Raw genomic sequence first — 20,102 nt, forward strand, 5'->3', positions numbered from 1 at the left:
ATCAGAAAGAATAATGTAAGCAAAATGTAGATACTGTTTCACATTTTGAGTATCTTTTCCTCCTAACAGGTTCAGAGTTACTCACAAATCGTAAGCAAGTGTATTCCAGAATGCACAGGGAGAATACATAAAAGTATACAATTAAATACATAAATTTAATTGTCCTAGGTATTTCCAGAAGAACTCATTTTCACCTAAATTACTTGAATTTTTAGAGGCAAGCATTTCAAGAATTGCTTTCATTTTTGTTATTCATAAATTTACTTCAGAAGGAAATGTATCCAAAGGTGTATTGCTTTTTTAAAAAACAAAACAAAACAAAACAAACATTCAGATAGGAATTAAACAATCAGGCACATGACAGAAGTTTCAGATGAAATCTTTATCTTCCAAAGTCTGCTTATGTAATTAGACTAAAATTTAAATTTCTTACTGTGGCCTAAATTAGTACTTCTCAACCTTGGCTGCATATCAGAATTACAAGGAGAAGTTTAAAGAATACTGGCGTCTGCCTTTTACTCCAGCAATTCTCATTTCGTTGGTTTGGGATATGTCCTGGGTATCTGGATTTTTAAAAACATCCTAGTTGATATTAATGTGCAGCATGATTGAAGAACCACTGGCCAAAAGCAACCATGCCTTTTGGCCACCATCTCCTTATTTGACATCGTCATGTGTCCTCTTTATCATTAAAAAAAAAAATTGTCAGCCGGGCGTGGTGACTCACGCCTGTAATCCCAGCACTTTGGGAGGCCGAGGCGGGCGGATCATGAGGTCAGGAGATTGAGACCATCCTGGCTAACGTGGTGAAACCCTCTCTCTACTAAAAATACAAAATAGTATCGGGGCGTGGTGGTGGGCGCCTGTTGTCCCAGCTACTGGGGAGGCTGAGGCAGGAGAATGGCGTGAACCCGGGAGGCAGAGCTTGCAGTGAGCCGAGATGGTGCCACTACACTCCAGCCTGGGCAACACAGCGAGACTCCATCTCAAAAAAAAAAAAATATATTGTCACCAGAATACTAAAGATTGTTCTTAACCAAGGAACTTTCCATTAGCAGTTTCTTCTGCTTGGGATCCTCTTCCTACAGGTCTTTACATGGCTGACTCTTTCTCACCATTCAGGTGTCATCTCCAAGGGCTCTGCTTTAAGCAGACATTTTCTGAATTTCCCTGTCTAAAGCTTTGTTTTTCAAATATTATCACATTATTCTGTTTAAATTTTATTATTGCTTTTTTTCTATTTATTATTATCACATTCATTTGTTAGTGTTTGTTTTCCCACTAGTATATAAAGTCCATGAGAGAACATACCTGACATGCTGCTTCACCATCATGTATCCAACATTTAAGCCTACCACATAGCAGTTGCTCAATAAATATTTTTTAAACAAATGAATAAAAATGCTAATTGAAAATGATTTTGGTAATATTCATAATTATATCTTATTTTTGCCAAAAAGTTACATGAGATCACATTTTAAAAATTTGAATAGAGACCTAGAATGAAATGAATGGAAATGTCAACAGGCAGAGAGAGGAAGTACACTTAGAAACGTGGTAGTCTCAATACGGAAAATTTAAGGGCAGTGATATTAAGCCTGTTACTACCACTTAAAGCTGTCACTCCAAAGCCATATTTTAGGTCTTACCAAAGTGTCCCATATTAGAAATCTTCATATGCTTTCAGGTTAACGTCTCTTATTTTAAGAACCCAAGTATCACCTCCCCCTCCACAAAGCCTTCTCTGTGCTCAGTCTCCAGGAAGTTTTATTTTCTATGTTGCATGTTTATCTCATGGCTTTTGCTATATTATAATTGTAGCAATGTAGCCACCAGTCTGTCTCCCTCACTAGCTTTTAGCCTCACTGGGAACAGGGATTGTGTCTAGAGTGCCAGGCCCATAACAGCCCATAACAGGTACTAAGCAAGTGTTTATTGAATGAAAGCATAAAATAAATAAGAAATATTCCATGAGAAGGATTAGAACTGCTAATTAAAATTATAAAATGGATTTGTCAGGAATGTAAGTGAGTTGAAGTAATTTTTAATAGAATAAAGCAATAAAAAGGGATATACTAAGCCAATTGGAGGGGGAGGGCATGATGTTATGCACACTTAGGAAATTAAGAAAACATTGTTGGTGCCAATAAGTCTGTGCACTGGCTTCCAACTGATATGTGACTTGTCATTTGAATCAGGTTTTCATCACTCACTTGGGACTTTTTATACATTATTTACTCTTTTTGATAAACTTCTCAATAGCTGCTATTCAGATAGATGCATTTTCCGGTAACACCTGATATACATTTTAAAATGTAGCTTTTAATTGATATTGATTGCCAGTAAACTCAATGAAAACTTTCATCAGTGTACTTTGAACTTCATTATTCTACCCAAAAGAAATTGCAGCAATCCTTGGGCACATAAATATTTAAAAATCTCTATGTAGAGGCCCTATTAGCTCCATGGGTACTTTTGTCATAATTTTAGCACTTAAATACTACTTAGGTTTGCTCGTTCAGATTGTATCCTGCTTCAAAATCTCTATAGTACTACTATGCATAATTTTACCTGATAGTTAGATGACTAGGTCTTTCGAAAGGACACTCATGCAGTTGGAATGGACATATTTTTATTGTCTTTAAAAAATTACACAGATAATTAAACAGAGAAAGAAAAATTTATGTTCAGGACAGAAATTCTGTTCAGGTTCCCAAAGTCCTTCTGAAATACACAGTATTGTCATAGCTTTGTTGCTGTAAGCCTGGAAACTGGTGTGCGCTTTTCCCTTGTGCTTTTATGAGGAAACACTACCAATGTCACATTTCTAGGAAGGAGACAGCAAGCAAAGAAAGCAAAGTCTTGATACCAGAGTTACAGCATCCAAAGTAGTTTTCCTTCTTTTAATTTGAATCTCCTTTCTCACATATTTGGATATAGTTCTGTTCTGGCTTAAATGTTACTGCATAGAAATAAAGGTTTACAGAAGATCATTCTGTGAACAGAGGTATGGAAAGTCTACACATGGCATTTCCTGTGAACAGATGGTATGGTACATTAGGAGAGCATAAGGTGGGATTTGTGTTATTGGCAGAGGGGGAAATGAACCTGAAAGGACAGGGCCAGGTCAAGGTGGTGGAAAGGCCTTTATTCTCTGCTGAGAAGTTTGAACCCTCTGTTGCCAGAGGGGGTCTTGATTAAAAAAATCAGCATAGTAACAATATAGAAGATTGATGGAGGAGAAAGGAAAGTGGTGCCCGGGAGCCTATATTGTGATCATTTCAGTATTTAAAGTTAGATAAAAGCTAAGTCTGAATTTCAGTAGGAACAGAGGAAAGAAAAGGAGACAAGGTCCAGAGATCACAATATACTCAAGAATCTTGAGTATATAGGAACTAATTGGAAATAGGGGAGAGCAGAAGTGAGACATTGAGATTTTTAGCATGGATGACTAAGTAATGATACTGCTATTAACCAACACCAGAGAAACCAAAATAAGAGCTTTATATTTGTGTGTGTGGCCATTGTCAACAAAAATATATATGCCCCAGATTGGAAGACTTCATTCTGTTCCCTGGGAAATATTGTGTTTTCCTATAGGAAAATAATTCTACTGAGATTTGTTCCTGTGGTGTTACTGAAAGATATAGTAGTAAGGGCCCAAGATTTAAGGTGAGATGACCTGAATTCAGTTTCTATCTATGTTTCTTTCAAACATGCACACATTGGGCTATTCCCAAAGCAGGGAAGTGAAGTTCCCTGCTCTGAACTTCACTTTCCTCATGTGTAAAGTAGGAATACTTTCTTATTGCTTATCACAATGAACAAATGAAAGAGCCCTTGCAAAAATATAGATGTGAGTTGTTAGATTTGTACAGACCGTTAGGAGTTGGACCGTAAGAGAGGTTTTACCCCAGCACCATGGATCTCTTTGCCCTTAGACATGTTTTTAAGGTTCCTGAACTTTATTCTTTCATATTCTCTACTGGTGTTAAGTATCAATTATAAGGGGGCGGTTTGTATATGTTTTTCCAAACACAAGTATTTATGTAAAACAATTATTTTGATTCATTGGTTCTATACCAGTTACCTTTAAAACAAAACAGAAACATAAGTAGTTTAATTACTACATTGACATGCTATTTGATAACATTATTTCATCTCTTTATTGGATCATGAAAAAAAGTATAAGGATTTTCTTTATTCTCACGTTTTCTTCTTTTACTGTCTTTCTTCAGCTCAGTTGCAGCCCTGTTCTTGCTCAATCTAGGACTCATACCAGATTGAAGTAAATTAGAGGATGGAAAACAAAACAAAACAAAACTCAGAGTACATTCCTGTCAGTTTTCACCACTCCAAAGTAATCTCATGAAAGTAAAATTTTCAAAAACAGAAAGAATTGCTTCCATCCATCTTAAAGTCTAATTTAATCAGGTCTTGACAATGTATTTTACGTGACAATATTCAGATCTACCAAAGTATAGAAGTGAGATTTTTCATTTTTAGTCTTTTTTTTCCCATTACTCTTTAGTTATTTTTGACACCACATTTCAAGAGAATTTCAGGCCCTGTCAGTCAGAATGGCAAGTGGAAACAACCACATTTTATATGTGAACCAAAGAAGAATAATGGATGTTTCATTCATTTTTTACAAAGATTAGTTTGTTTTATTGTTTTCTTACTATTTCCTCTTTAAAAAAATATATTTTGATTAAAAATATAAATTGAATAATGATATTCCTGAGCTTTGCAATTTAAATCTTCCATGTGAAAGTGTATTTATCATGGAGCTGTAAAATAGACCAGTGTTTTTGTTTTTTTAGTGAATTTTCAGACTTAATCCACATTCCTGTTTTCACTACCTAAATTTAATCATTCAGTGATATTTTCTGAGCTACTGCCTTATAATTAATAAAGAGTGAAAGTCAGCTTAAACTTGGTAGACAGATATTCTCCTCTCCCATTGAGACCATTGAGTTGGTTTTTGCTGAGTCCCTCCTTCCTGAGATTTCCCCCATTCTAATGTATGACTTTAGCTTGTCTTAAGGAATCCACCAATCTTTGCTTCTTTCCTTTTAGCTGACATAAATCTCTCTGGCATGGATGGTTTCAGGACCACCTTTTTGACCCCCCTCAAAAGATACTTTTTATTCTTGAGATTCCGGTTGTACTGCCTAACCAAATATACTGCAGTTTTTTTTTTTCCTAGAAATAACTATTCCATAAAATTAATGGCATAGTGTTAATTATGTGTATCTATGTGAATGAAAATATCCTCTAATGAGTCATTTCTAAAAAAGAAACATTGAGAATTCAGCTACGCCTTTATAATGAAAGAAAATAGTTATTTAAAATGTCAGATAATGATTTATCTGAATATTAGACTCATCCAGAGATTAATGGAATTAAATGTTCTTATCCAGTCTCTTGTTGTCACATAGACCTAATCTAATTTCCGTTTTGGAGTAAATGTAGAAATTTTTGATTTAGTGAGGATTAATTCCTTACCTTTAAGAAATTTCTACTTACAGGTATATGATAATTTTAAGAACTGCAGACTTTCTAAAAAGTAGAAAATGCTTGAAATTATATTGCAAATATTTATTATGTTAAATAACACTTTTGATATTGTCATTCATGTCATATAAATATACATTTAGCTCTAGGAGAAAAAGAAATTGAAATACTGATAACACAGCTGGGAACCCAGCTATTATTATTAAACATGATGAGAAATCAGTGAAGTTTTAATACAGGTTCAGTTAGCAACGACTATAACAAAAATAACTTGAAATTCTGGGTGCTTTTCATTCTTCATTATTACCTTATTTTATTAAACATAATTTAGTTTTATTATTGGTTATGGTTGTATGTATTCTATGCACTATGAATTTAAGAACAATTTCTATTGATAAATGATAAAACACTTTAGTTTGCCATTTGGTTTGTGCGATGTCATATAAAAGTTTACAAAGACGCATTCTTTGCTGTGGTTTCTGGATTTAGTTCATTCCATCTTTACAACTTACATACAACATTATTTCAGTTGAAAAGAACAAATGACCTATTTATTAATTGAGCAGCCAATACTTCTCATACTAATAATGGATATGTATTACAATAAAGTGGCAGCAGTAAGGTTGGTAGACTTATGTATGATTTTTCTGTGGGGTCCTGGGAGCCCAAATTATTTATTACTTGAGAACAAAGAACTTTAGAGTTAAAGGTAAGTGAGTCTGTATATGATATGCCTAATAATAGGCCCCTAAAGTATGAAAAAAAAGAGGATAAAAACAGTTCATAGTTTACTTCTAACTAGGCCCATCGTAGGGTCAATATTCTTTCTCCTTATTCATTTACACTGAACGCCACCTGTTCCCTCAGATGAAAAATGAGGACTAGCTTGGATTATTAATATCTTGCTTGTACCCATTTGCCCCTGAAGAATGTCTCATTACATAAATTTGTAGTATTCATATATGATTAAGTTTGTCAACAATATATTTTAAAATCATTCATGGCCAGGCACGATGGCTCACGCTTGTAATCCCAGCACTTTGGGAGGCCGAGGCCGGTGGATCATGAGGTGAAGAGATGGAGACCATCCTGGCCAATATGGTGAAACCCTATCTCTACTAAAAATACAAAAATTAGCTGGGCGTGGTGGTACGTGCCTATAGTCTCAGCTCCTCAGGAGGCCAAGGCAGGAGACTCGCTTGAATCCAGGAGGTGGAAGTTACAGTGAGCCGAGATCGCGCCACTGCACTCCAGCCTGGTGACAGAGCGAGACTCTTGTCTTAAAACAAACATACAAACAAACAAACAAACAAAAAATCATTCACTACTTAGCTTCTTGCTTTTTTAACACCGAGTTTCAAGAAAGCATTAAATTAAAGCATTAATGTAACAAGATTACAATTTCAGCTACCTAACATTGATCTGATAGAGTATTTTATTATTACCAAACTGAAAGTACCAATATAGGTATTTATCATAATAATGAACAGAGGATTAGCACATTTTCTTTGCAATTTTATTTTTTTCCTAAAGCTGCTTCTCCTTACTAAAAGTTCTACTGAAATTGTAGAGGAATTCAAATTCATTTTAAAAACTGAAACAATATACTAATAAATAAAATATTTCTTATTCCTTAATCATTCATTTGTTTATTAGTTTATTTATTCAGTTAACAAGTAAGTAACTTGTTTATGCCAGGTACAACTTTCTTGGACCCTCAAAAACATATTTTAAGCTTTATTTGGTCATAGCATTTTCTGAAATTATGTTTACCAAAAGTCAAAAGTAAATAGCCAAATGGCTAATAAGCACATGAAATGATGCTTAACATTATTTATCACTAGGAAAATGTAGATTAAAGCCACAGTGAAATTCTGCTTTGGGAAATAGTTGGACAGTTCTTGACTATCTTAAACATAAAATTAGCATATTAGCAGTTTGACTACTTGATATTTACTCAAGAGTAATGAAAATATAAGCTGAGGCTGGGCACAGTGGCTCACACCTGTAATCCCAGCACTTTGGGAGGCCAAGACGGGTGGATCACTAGGTTAGGAGTTCGAGACCAGCCTGGCCAATATGGTGAAACCTCATGGACTCTACTAAAATGCGAAAATTAGCCAGGCGTGGTGGCAGGCGCCTGTATCCCAGTTACTTGGGAGACTAAGACAGGAGAATTGCTTGAACCCGGGAGGTGGAGGCTGTAGTGAGCTGAAATCGCACCACTGCACATCAGCCCGGGCAACAGAGTGAGACTCTGTCTGTCTCAAAAAAAGAAAAAAAAAAAAGAAAACAGAAAAAAAAGAAAATATAAGTTTGAAGCAAAAACTTGTTTATAGCAGCATTATTCATAATGGCCCAAAAGTGGAAACAAACCCAAATGTTCATTAGCTGATGAATGCATAAATAAAATCTGGCATACCCATACAATGAAATATTATTCAACAATACAATGAATTGTTGATTCCCAGTGATGCAAGGTACTAACATTAAGTCCATTTCATTGATGAGGAAGGTAAGGCACATATGTAACTTACAATGTAACTGGAGAAAGAAGAAAACACGGGGCTACCTGACTTCAGAGTACTCAGCCTCTACACTGGAATGAATTTTTGTGGTTGTTTTGTTTGTTTGTTGTTTTAAAGCATACCCCATCCTTCTTTTTTTTTTCTTTTTGGCCAAACTTTTCAAAAGTGTGACTTTATTCCTGTCTCACTTTCCTTGCTTACCTCCCACCTGCAGTGAAAACAACTCAGCTGCCAATGCTTTTTCTTTTGTAATAACTGCTTTATTGAAATAGAATTTATACACCATAAAATTTGCCCTTTTAAATCATGCATTTCAGTGGTTTTTAGTATCACAATACTTTCTGAATGTTGTATGTAATGGGCTTTTTCAATCTCTTTCATATTTAATCTTTCCATGGCATTCGACATTGTGGACCTCTCAGGCCTTGACTCTGTTCTCATTCAGCCCTTTTTCATTCTCCTTCTAGTGACCTCGTAATTGTTTTTCAGTCTTTATGCCCTTCTCCTCCTTGACCTACTTTGTAAATGTTGATTTTGGTTTACTTCTCTTTATACATGCTATTTCTGAGAGATCTCATGACCTTGGGAGCCACCTTTATTGGCGTGTTGCTCGTAAATGTTTATTTTAGTCATTTATCTAACAAATATTTATTGTGCATTCATTATGTAGAAGGCTCAGTTTAGGCGCTTGAAATCTATGCTATTATTGAACCTATATTCTATGGGGAAGACACAAACAATAACAAATAACAAGGAAGTTTGCAATTTTAAGTAGTATGAGAGTGGTATGCTTTACTGAGAAGGTGCACTTTCAACAGGCAGTTGAACGTGAACAGTTAGCCGTTCAGCTTTCTGCAAGAACATACAGCAAATAGAAGGATACCAAGAGTGAACTGGTCAGGCATATTTAAGGAATGGTATGAGGACAAGTGGGTTGGAGCTGAGAAACTGAGGGGGGCCCTAGTCCATGCTGTCAGAGACAAAAAGAGAGAATAAAGTGGGGCTAGGCTATATGGACCATTGTAAGGACGTTAGCTTTTACTCTGAGTAAAATGGGGAAGCAGTACAGGGCTTTGATTAGAAGATGAATGTAATCTGAGTGAGGTTTTTAAGTGACTTCTCTTCTGGACTGAGAATAGACTATATGGTGACAAGGTTTGAACCAGGAAAGCAAGAGTACAAAACTGCTTACTGAATTGATGCAGTCTTCATCTCTCCGGTATTCTAGACTAGTATATTTAAATGCCCATTGAACATACTTCAGTACAACACAGATATCTAAAGTTCATCATGTTCCAAACTAAATCTGTCTGCTCTTCCCAGCTCCCTGTTCCAAAGTTGCCTCCTCCTCCCAAAACCTTGCCTTGGCAAAGACCCAGCCACTCAAAGAAGAACCCCACTTGACTCTTCATCTATTCCTTGCCCATCAGTCAAATTGAAGATTAAAAAAGCCTTTAAGTTCTCTTTAGTAAGGTATATCAGTTACTTTAATTTCATCCACTGCTTAATTTGTTAGTCCTATCTTTCTGCTACCCCTCAATACTCAATATTAAAATTCAAGCAGTTCCTTGAGAGAAATGCAGGATACAGTGAATCTGTCCTGAGTTTGTGAGTGCACTGTTTAATCCACTTCCTTGCCTGGGCATGGGCCTATACATCTTCAGTGACTGATAGAAAGGCTTTGTGTGGTACTGTAGTCCAGCCAGACAGATTTGGGCTGAATCTCAGTTCTATAATTTATTAGTCACATGACTTCAGACAAGCTGCTTAATAACACTAAGCTTCATTTTCTTTATTTTTAAAAAAGCAAAAACATAACCATCTGCCAGTGTTGTTTTTAGTGTTAGAGATATTTCCAAAGCCCCTTTTAGACAGTCCTCAATAAATAATACTTCTACTCCCTCTAGACCACATTCCTCCAGAAGACAGAGAAAGAGACTTCACTAAAGTTCATAGTTTACATTAAGGCTCACTCTTTGTGTTTTACAGCTCTGTGGGCTTTGTCAAATGCATAATATCATTCATTTGCCATTACAGCGTCATACAGAGTAGTTTCACTGCCCTAAAAATCCCGTGTTTCACTGTCATCTCCCGACAACCACCTGACAATTACACTGTCTATTGTGTTGCCTTTTCCAGAATGCCATATGGTTAGAATCATACAGTCTGTAGCCTTTTTTTCCCCCCTAAAGCGATAGGGTCTTGTTCTGCTATCCAGGCTGGAGTTCAGTGGCACAGTCATAGCTTACTGCAGCCTCGAATCCCTGAGCTCAAGGGATCCTCTTGCCTCAGCCGGGACTACCGGTGTGTGCCACCACAGCTGCCTAATTTAAGTTTTTTATTTTATTTTTTAAATTTTTTGTAGAGACGGGGTCTTGCCGTGTTTCCCAGGCTGGTCTTGAACTTCTGGCCTCAATAAATCCTTCTGCCTTGGCTTCCCAAAGTGCTGGGTTTACAGGTGTGAGCCACTTACGCCCAGCCCAGTATGTAGCCTTTTTCAGACTGGTTTCTTTCTCTTAGCAGTTGAATGGGTAATTTTAATGCAATCAGTGTCTAGATTCTCCACTTCTGCATAAACTCTTTATTAATATTGATCTGCCTGAGAATAGTGCTTTATTCACAACACTCTTTCTCTTACCTTACGAAAGAAAAGCACACCCTTATCCATCCCAAATGTTATTATGGTGCATTATGCTGGAGTCATAGAAAATTTAACATTAAAAATTCAACTAATGCATTAAATGTGTATTGCAGAGAAGTATGACAGGGTGGCCGGGTGCAGTGGCTGACGCCTGTTATCTCAGCACTTTGGGAGGCTGAGGTGGGCAGATTACCTAGGTCAGGAGTTTGAGACCAGCCTGGCCAACATGGCAAAACCCCATCTCCACTAAAAATATAAAAATTAGCCAGGTATGGTGGCACATGCCTGTAGTCCTAGCTACTTGGGAGGCCTAGGCAGGAGAATTGCCTGAATCCAGGAGGTTGTAGTGAGTCAAATTAGTGCTACTGCACTCCAACCCGGGTAACAGAGCAAGACTCCACCTCAAGAAAAAAGTATGACAGGGTGAACAACTGAGGACTTAATTATAAAAATACGTAAAAATTCTCTGAGGCCGCAAGATGGAAATAAAGGTCAAGAAAATAAATTGCCATGTAAATTTCAGCTGCCAAAAGAATCATCTCTGTGTGTTATTTAAATAGATAGTGGTTATATTAAATTATTGTAGATTTAGATGCTATTGAGTATACTTAAAATAGCTGATGTGTTGTTTTTTAAATGCCAATATTTCCAATAGGGTAGAAATTAAATTCTTTGCAAGTACATAGTTTACCACAGGTGGAAATTTGTAAATGTCAATTTGGTAATGTGTAAATGGTTACATAATTTTACATAATTTTTCAAAATTCTTTTAAGAGTCTGTGAATAAAGGCAATTAAAGCCTGGTAGCCTATCCTACTCTATAAAACCCAAGTTTGTCGACCTGGCTTATAAAATCCCTCATCACCTTACTCCTTCTAATTGGTTTTGTTTTGCTTTTAACTACTTACTGTCTCCAGCAAGAAAGATCTATTTGAAGTTGTAAGTATGTGTTGTGCTCTTTCCTGCCTTTATCTTGATTGTGTCATTCTTCCTTTTTTGCCTCACTACCTTCTGCCCATTCTTTAGGATCCAGAAGTCTGGAGTGAGGAATTACCTCTTCCACCCCCACTTCATGTTGGCTCAGATGGTCATTTTCCCTTCTCCCATAGTTGCCTCCTCTAGTCTTTGTTGCTACATTGTTTTACATTTAACTTCTCTTTTGTTTTTCTGGAATTAGACCTGGAAGGTCTTTTGAGAGTAGGAACTATGTTTTATCTTCGCCTGTTCAGCACCTAGTTATATACATCTCTTGACAATAAGTTAATTTATTAGATAAATATTAATTTTTGCAATTAGCAAGGAAAGGTGGATTTCAAATAGTTGGAAAGTTAATTCTTATGTGCAACTTTATTATTATTATTTTGGTCAGTTACACTGTAAAAAGCTATTTTTGTTCTATGCTGATTATTTTTCTGGCTATAATATTTGCATTTACTGGTAAGATTTTAGTAAGCTTTCACATGAAGATGAGCCTAAAGATTATTTTGAGAACCACCGTTCTAATAGAAGGAACACATTACTGTAAGTAATCAGGCAAGGTTTCTAGTTTTGGCTCTGTCACAGAGTTGCCATGTTGGCACTGTCACAGAGTTGCCATGTGACCCTGGGCAAAGTAACCAGCCTGGGGGTTGATTTTCTTATCTGTAAGATGAGTAAGTGACCAGAGTCTCCCAAAAGTTTCCTTTACCTTTGATTTAATCAAGAGAAAATTTTAGTAAAATTTGCTTTTAGTAAAGCAAACACATGATTATCTTTGATAAGGAATAAAAAATATGGGCTCATTTATTTTCTGCTCATTCATACTGTGGACCTTATAGGTGATATATGGAGATACTGTGTACCTTGTTTATGTCACCTACAAACCATATACTCCAGTGTCATGACTTGGATTCTATCCTTAATCTAAAAATTAAATTTTCAACTTGTCATAATTATAAATATAGAAGTTTATATTTAAACTGTAAATATTCTGTTGAGTTACAATTTTAGGTTATATTTTGGCATCTTTCACTAAATATATGTTGTATCTGATTAATATTATACTTCCCTATACATTTCTATCATTCTCCAAGTGAACTTACATTGGCATATTTTTGTGACCAATTACTTAGTCACTGCAGCGTTTCTTTTTGAGAAGCAATATTAAAAAAATTACAAAACTGCTTTCCTGTGTCATTTGGATTCATAATATGTCATAATTAAGTTTTATAAAGCTTGATTGACTGACATTTAGATATGACTTTTATAAAGGGTTTGAGAGTATGTTGTTTGGCTGAAACAAAGGCAGTATTTCCTTTCTTGTCTTTGACTCCACCTAGCCCCACTTTTCTCCACCTGCCTGAGGAAAGCTGTATTTCTTCAGACAGACTTCATGATTGCCCTTCTGTGCCTGATATGGGCCTCAGGAAAGGCCCCATAGCATCTGTAAAGCTGGCAGCAGAATGGTATTTCCAGGCAAGCACAGGGTTGCTGGGTAGTGAGCCAATCCACAGCTTTGTCTGAGCAGCTGAGAACTTTGCCGGAGTATTACCACGGTGTTCAGTAACACAGACCTGTGCCATGAGCAAGTAAAGCACTGAGCAAGTGTCAGGGTCAATATTTATAGACCACTACATAGCTGCCTTGCAGAGAGAGAAAACGGGAGAGTAACATGCACACAGAGGGCAAGGAAAGAAAGACTGCAGTGAAGGGAATGTTAATTTCCAATTCTTTTCTGAAAATATATTCTTTTTGACTGTCAGGTTCAGACTGCTGATTCATAACCATTTGGCGCTGAGCTATGACAAGAGAGGAAACAAAAAGTTAAACAAGCAAGCCTGCCATAAGTGAGAAGGTAAGTAATTAGCCAGTTCGGTCTCGCTGTTACTCATAAACTCTGTCTCCCTGTTGGCTGCACTGCATCAGCAAGCAAAGGGCTGTGTGGCATGTCAAAGCTAATGAGGAGGGCTGCCTGCTGGGTAAGAATGTTCTTGGTGGCAGAGCCGTTTTGTGTACTGCTGTTGAGAATGCCGGGTACATTCACAAGACGTTTCCTGCGTGTGGTAGGAATAGCTCTCAAGCACCAATTTCATACTGTGTCCTATCAGTAAGTTTCTGTCTCTTCATTCTATCAAACTCGAGGTCTTCCAGTTGGTAAATTCCTATTTACTTTTATGTCGGTATTAAAACATTAGTGTCAGTTAAGTTTATCGTAGTGAGTGGTCTACACATGGATTGTAAGAGAAACATTCAGATGAACGTATGAAGGTGTAGTAGTCAGTGTCAAAATGTGGAAGCTGGGAATTTGGGTAACATGAGGTCTTTTTTTAAAAAAAGCCAGCCTCCATTTTCGAGTGCACTGAAGTGAAATAGTACCTCTGGGATTAGAGAGAACCTGGGGCGGTGAGAAGTGAGAACAGTCTTCCTAATTCATGGTGCCAAAGGCAAGCACTGAGGTAGAAGTTCTGTGTCCAGGTCACTTGCTATTGGGTTCTTAAAAACTGCGACTCCATACTCAACCTCAAACTAAAATTAACATCTCCTCCTATGCATTAATAGTTCGTTTTTTCCTGTCATCACATGTAGCACTTTAAATATATTTGTGTGTGTGTTCACGGTACTGTGGTGTGTTCATCTTCATTGTGGTTTTTCATATTCCAGATTATCATTAAAAGCACTGGCACTGAAGGAGACAAAAAATTGTTTTCTATGTATTTTCTGGTTTAGAATGCTCATGAAATAGACATACTTGTATGTTTATGTCTACTACACATGGACTAGAAAGTAAATTATGTTGTTTCACTAGAACTGTGGCTTTAACTAGAGGAAATTTACTGACATCATGAAAACTTCCTTGATCGCATTTCAGATTGTAGAACTATCAGCATTAGCATGATATTTAGAACTGTTAAGTTAGGTTATAGATGGTGATTATAGGTCCAAAGGGTTTTCTGTACTACATATTTAAGTTAAAAACAAAAAATGAGATTGATGCTGCTGTAGAGCTGAAACTGTACAGCAATAGAGATATGAGGAAAAGCTAATACTCTGGCTCAGATTTTGTGTTAGGACTAATATACAGAAATCAGCTCATTCTAAAATAGGATAAGCCAGATCTAAAACAACAGGTAGAATATGTTTAAATCAAAGTAAGAATCTTAAAATGAGACCAATTGTTGTGCAGTATCACTTTTGTTGAATGCATATATAACTTTTCAAATGATGCAAAATGTTTCAAAATTAATTTTATTACTTCAGAAATACTTTAAGGCTAATGTAATTGATATCTTAAACAGTATTTTGACATTCATTTAATGCTCGTTTTATCATCTGAATCTTTGTACTTCTTCAAATTCTGCCTACCGTTTCCATTTTATTAGTGGGTTTGATTTAGATTTTTGACAATATCTTTATTTTGAAAATACAACCATGATTGATCTAGAATGGGCATTTCCCAGTTATAGAATCTAACTGGCTAAGTTCATCTATCAGTTTTTATTTGCTCTTCTCTTTGAGTAATATCTCATGATCAAGATTGTAATTTCAGATTTTTATTCAGTATCTTTTAATTTTTGCTTTATATTTTGCATTTAAATAAATACTGGCATGATAATTGCTTTCTTACCCCTCTTTATTGGTTTTGTTTTTATTCCTTCTGGTGTCTTGTTTCCGAAGTACCTTGTTGAAATTTGGGCAGAAAACAAGGCAAGCAAATAACGAACTACAATAAAAAGAAACTAAAGAAAGTTTTCCTTTCAATCAAGAAGAAATACGAAATTGTGACACTGGTTAATAATGTCTACATTAGGATGTATTTTGGTTGAAGATTGGTTGAGTGTTTTAAAACTCGAAATGCCTTGTTAGTATTTTTGTCTCTGTTGTCCATCCTGACTTTGGTTATCATATTTACAAATAATATTTTATATGCAAGCATCTTAAACAAAATGAAAATGGCACCTTTTGTATTATGTATTAAGTATCTATTGAAGCAATGTGAATGAGTTTAGCTTGAAATATTAATATTAGCTTCCTCATGGATCTCACTGCTTTAGAGTCATATTTGCTCTGCTAGTAGTCCATCTCCTACACTACTCTTTTTTTTCTTTTTTTTCTTTTTTTTTTGAGATAGGGTTTTAATCTTGTTGCCCAGGCTGGAGGGCAATGGCAAGATCTCAGCTCACTGCAACCTCTGTCTCCCGGGTTCAAGCAATTCTCCGGCCTCAGCCTCCTAAGTAGCTGGGATTACAGACATGCACCACCACTCCAGCTAATTTTGTATTTTTAGTAAAGGCAGGGTTTCTCCATGTTGGTCATGCTGGTCTCAAACTCCTGACCTCAGGTGATCCATCCGCCCCGGCCTCCTAAAGTGCTGGGATTACAGGTGTGAGCCACGGCGCCCGGCCTCCTGTACTACTCTTAGGGGGTCAATCTTCCACTCTGATGAACCCATTGCTTTTAATCTAAAACCATCCCATCCCTGTCTTTCTTCTGCTTATAGATAAAGACCAGGCTTTACTATGAGTCTCTTGTTCATATACTGTCTACTTTTGTTCTATATCAATCTTCTGCCATTCCTTCTGGGCTGTTGTGTGTTTCTCTCTTGCCTATCCATGAGAATATTCCCCTTTCTGTTTTATTTGCTGGCAGTATTCAACATCTTCTATTTCTCAAAACAATCCACATTGCATTGCTTTTTTCTTGTATCATTTATGCTGTTCTATCTTGAAAACCCTTTTCCCAATCTTTGCCTTCTAGCCTCACTGGAGAAAGCCCTGCTGGTCTATTCTTAGACTCTATGACTTGGCCTCCTATATAAATCTCCATCCCGGTACTTTGCAAAGCTTGATAATATAGTGTTATATGTTTTTGTTTCTGCCTGAGACTGTAGTCTATTTATGGCCAGATTTTTAAATTTAATTTTTTATGCTTCCCCAAGACCTAGCATATAACAAGTATCCCAGAATTTGAAGTAAACAAAAACTTTATTATTTTAAATATAATTTTCTTTATACCCCTTTCACTTTAAAATATTTTACAATTTTGATTAATTAGATAGAAGGAAAACCTCTCAAGTAGATGATACATACTTTGGGGATATTAATAATAATCTAAAAAGTTATTTTGTTTCTTTTTCTAGGACCAATCACAGTATAGTGTGTGTGTATGTGTATCCTTGCAAAGAGATATTTGCTGAACTCATAAGCTTATTTGAGTAACAAAAGTCAAAATGATGTTGGTTAGCAAATACAAATTCAGGATACATATTCCAAAAATGCTGTTTATGTAATGAATTTGGTGAAGTCTGTCAAAAATACCAGCTAGTTGCTGTGGCCATGTTACCTTAATTTACATGGATAAATTAAGTGATGCCCTAGCAAACTAAAGACAGTGTCATGCCTTCCAAAAGACCCAGAGAGAGCTTCAGGAGAGAACAGGTCCATCCTCATGTAGCCGAGAGAATTGCAGAGTGAAATTGCTCCCAATATTACTAGTAATCCCTCAGATTTTATTTACTGGAGCAGAGATAGTTCGGGTTTTAATGAAATAATAGAAAATCATGGTCTAAAAATTCTAAAACCTGAAAGGTGATAATTCCATTTCAGGCGGAAGAAGAATTTGCTCCTCAAAATAGAAATGTTGAAAGAGAAGGAAGTTGACATTTAAAAAAAGTAGTTTAGCTCTGATATTCAATAAAAATAAAATTTATTTTGCCTTTTAATTGTATTTTATTTGCCCATCATACATAAAAGTTCTTACATTATATATGAAATATTTTATATACCAGGAACAAGTGTAAAGCTTCATGAACAATTTGGAGTGACTTATAGTTTTCTTAATTTGATTATTTTTACTTTAGTGTACTCTACCAGCAGTTTCCACTTAAACCTTATAAACGTCTTCCAGACATTGAATATAACTCTTCTGTTTGTTTAACCTTGAATCGTATCTGTCTGAGGAATGAAAACATGATTGGTATTTTCATAGGAAAATTTGGTAATCGTAATTGCTTGGAATGGACCATAATTCAATTTGGAACGTTTTTTCAGATGTATTTTGCCCATATAACTATCCTGTGTTAAAAATATGTGGAGTGGGGAGGCTGAGCAGGAGAATTGCTTGAATACAGGAGGCGGAGTTTGCAGCGAGCCCAGATTGCGCCACAGCACTCCAGCCTGGCGACAGAGCGAGACTCCGTATCCAAAAAAAGAAAAAAAAAGAAAAAAAGTGGAGAAAGTGCCTTAGCAAAGAGTCATAGGTATGGACTTTATAGATCTCACTGGCATATCGTAATATAAATATTATATGATTGGGGTGGTGGAAGTTTCTTTGGTATGGACACAGAAGTATACCAAGTTCCTGTTAGCCAGTGAGGAGGGAAACCCAAGCTTGCCTCAGTATGGAAACATATAACTATAACAAACATAAGCAAAAACACCACCACCAGCACCGAGAAAAGCTCAAAGAACTTCGTGGTTGGAATGAGGCATAAAGGATTTTACCAGAACAATCAAGTCTTATTTTATCATTGGCACAAGCTTTATTGCCAACCAAAATTTTTCTACAACAGTGAAGGGCATATAATTCATAGAACCCTAGAGGAGAAGAGTGAATTAATTATGGAAGTGGGACTTTAAAGCTTTTCTTCAGTGCTTCCATTTTATCAATGGGCAGTTGTGGCATCCACAGGTAACATAACCTGCCAAACATCAGCTTTTCAAGTAGCTAGTTAAGATTCGGATAAAAATTAGTGTTAGGTAATTATAAGGCCAGTATTTTATTAATGCAGCTTTTCTTGTCTGAATGTAATTGCTCTGTTTTTGTTCTTCATGCTGCATTTAAAGTTTAATTTGTTGTGTCTCTGTGTCTTGTCTTGTATTAGACTCCTTTGCATTATTTCTTAATTCCTGAAAGTTAGAGCTAGTAATTTACCATCAAGTGAGATGGAGTACTCTCCCACTTTAAGTAATTTTTTTTTTTTTTTTTTTCTAATGACAGGTATCCTTTCTGGCTCCCCTGAATTGCCCTATTCTGTTTCGTGGTACAATCACATTCTGCCACACAAACATTCATTCAATAGAACATGGCAGATAGTCCTGGAGCAAAAGACAGGAGCTAAAAAAACAAGTTTCATGCTTAGATTATGTCTAAGATTAGAAATCCTGTATTTCAATAGGATATATATGGCTATATTTTGTTTTATAATTTAAAGATTTAAAGATGATTATTTGTTCTAATTTACACCTGGAAAAACTTTGTTTAAAACAAAAACGAAAGAATCCAATGGGCTTTTCCATATTGTATTGGCTTTCATCTGGGATTCTTTTAAAAATGTAAATAATCGAAGATGCAGAGAGGGGAAAAACAAGTTTGTTTTGTACCTTTCATCTTCTAGTAAGTTTTTGCTTCTCTATTTCTATTCCCACCACTCCCAAAGAAATTGGGGCGCTTTGGCTCTATCCATTGTTATTAATATTAAGGGCTCTGGTAAAAATTGCTCGTATACTTAGATGAAAGAGGTTTTTTTATTGTTGTTGTTGTTGTTTTATAATTTCAACTTCTTTTTTAAATTCAGTGAGTACCTGTACAGATTTGTTACATAGGTATATTATGTGATGCTGAGGTTTGGAATACAAATGATCCCATCACCTGAGTAGTGAGCATAGTACCCACTAGGTAGTTTTCAGCTCTTCCTGCCTTCCCTCCCTCCGCCTTTAGTAGTCTCCAGTTTCTGTTGTTGTCATCTGGATGTCCATGAGTTCCCAATGTTTAGCTGCCACTTATAAGTGAGAATATACAGTATTTGGTTTTCTGTTCCTGTATTAATTCCTTTAGGATAATGGCTTCCAGCTCCATCTAAGTTGCTGCAAACAATATGATTTCTTTCTGTTTTTGTTTTGTTTTGTTTTGTTTTGTTTTGTTTTTTTGAGATGGAGTCTTGCTTTGTCGCCCAGGCTGGGGTGCAGTGGCATAATCTTGGCTCACTGCAAGCTCCGCCTCCCCGGTTCACACCATTCTCCTGCCTCAGCCTCCCGAGTAGCTGGGACTACAGGTGCCCGCCACCACACCTGGCTAATTTTTTGTATTTTTAGTAGAGATGGGGTTTCACCACATTAGCCAGGATAGTCTCGATCTCCTGACCTTGTGATCCGCCTGCCTCGACCTCCCAAAGTTCTGGGATTACAGGCATGAGCCACCGCTCCTGGCCGATTTCATTCTTTTTTATGGCAGTGTAGTAGTATATGTACCACATTTTCTTTATCCATTCACTGTTGATTGTCACCTAGGTCGACCCCATGTCTTTGCTATTGTGAATAGTGCTGTGATGAACATGAGTGCTTGTGTCTTTTTGGTTAGAACTATTTCTTTTAGATCTATGGCCAGCAATGGGATTCATTGGGTCAAATGGTAGTTCTGTTTTATGTTCTTTGAGAAATCTC

General features: G+C 36.3%; 1 protein-coding gene across 4 annotated transcripts in view; it reads left to right on the forward strand.

Annotated features, from left to right (window-relative positions):
* BMPR1B (bone morphogenetic protein receptor type 1B) overlaps positions 1-20,102 on the forward strand; it is a 407,599-nt gene that overhangs the window by 233,933 nt on the left and 153,564 nt on the right. For all 4 annotated transcript variants that reach the window (XM_037990043.2, XM_037990033.2, XM_073017494.1 and 1 more), the window contains one exon: positions 13,428-13,519. The gene's annotated coding sequence lies outside the window, so the exon portion shown is untranslated. The remainder of the gene's footprint in view (positions 1-13,427; positions 13,520-20,102) is intronic.

The sequence above is a fragment of the Chlorocebus sabaeus genome, chromosome 7 (assembly GCF_047675955.1).
Source record: "Chlorocebus sabaeus isolate Y175 chromosome 7, mChlSab1.0.hap1, whole genome shotgun sequence".
Lineage (NCBI taxonomy): Eukaryota > Metazoa > Chordata > Mammalia > Primates > Cercopithecidae > Chlorocebus > Chlorocebus sabaeus.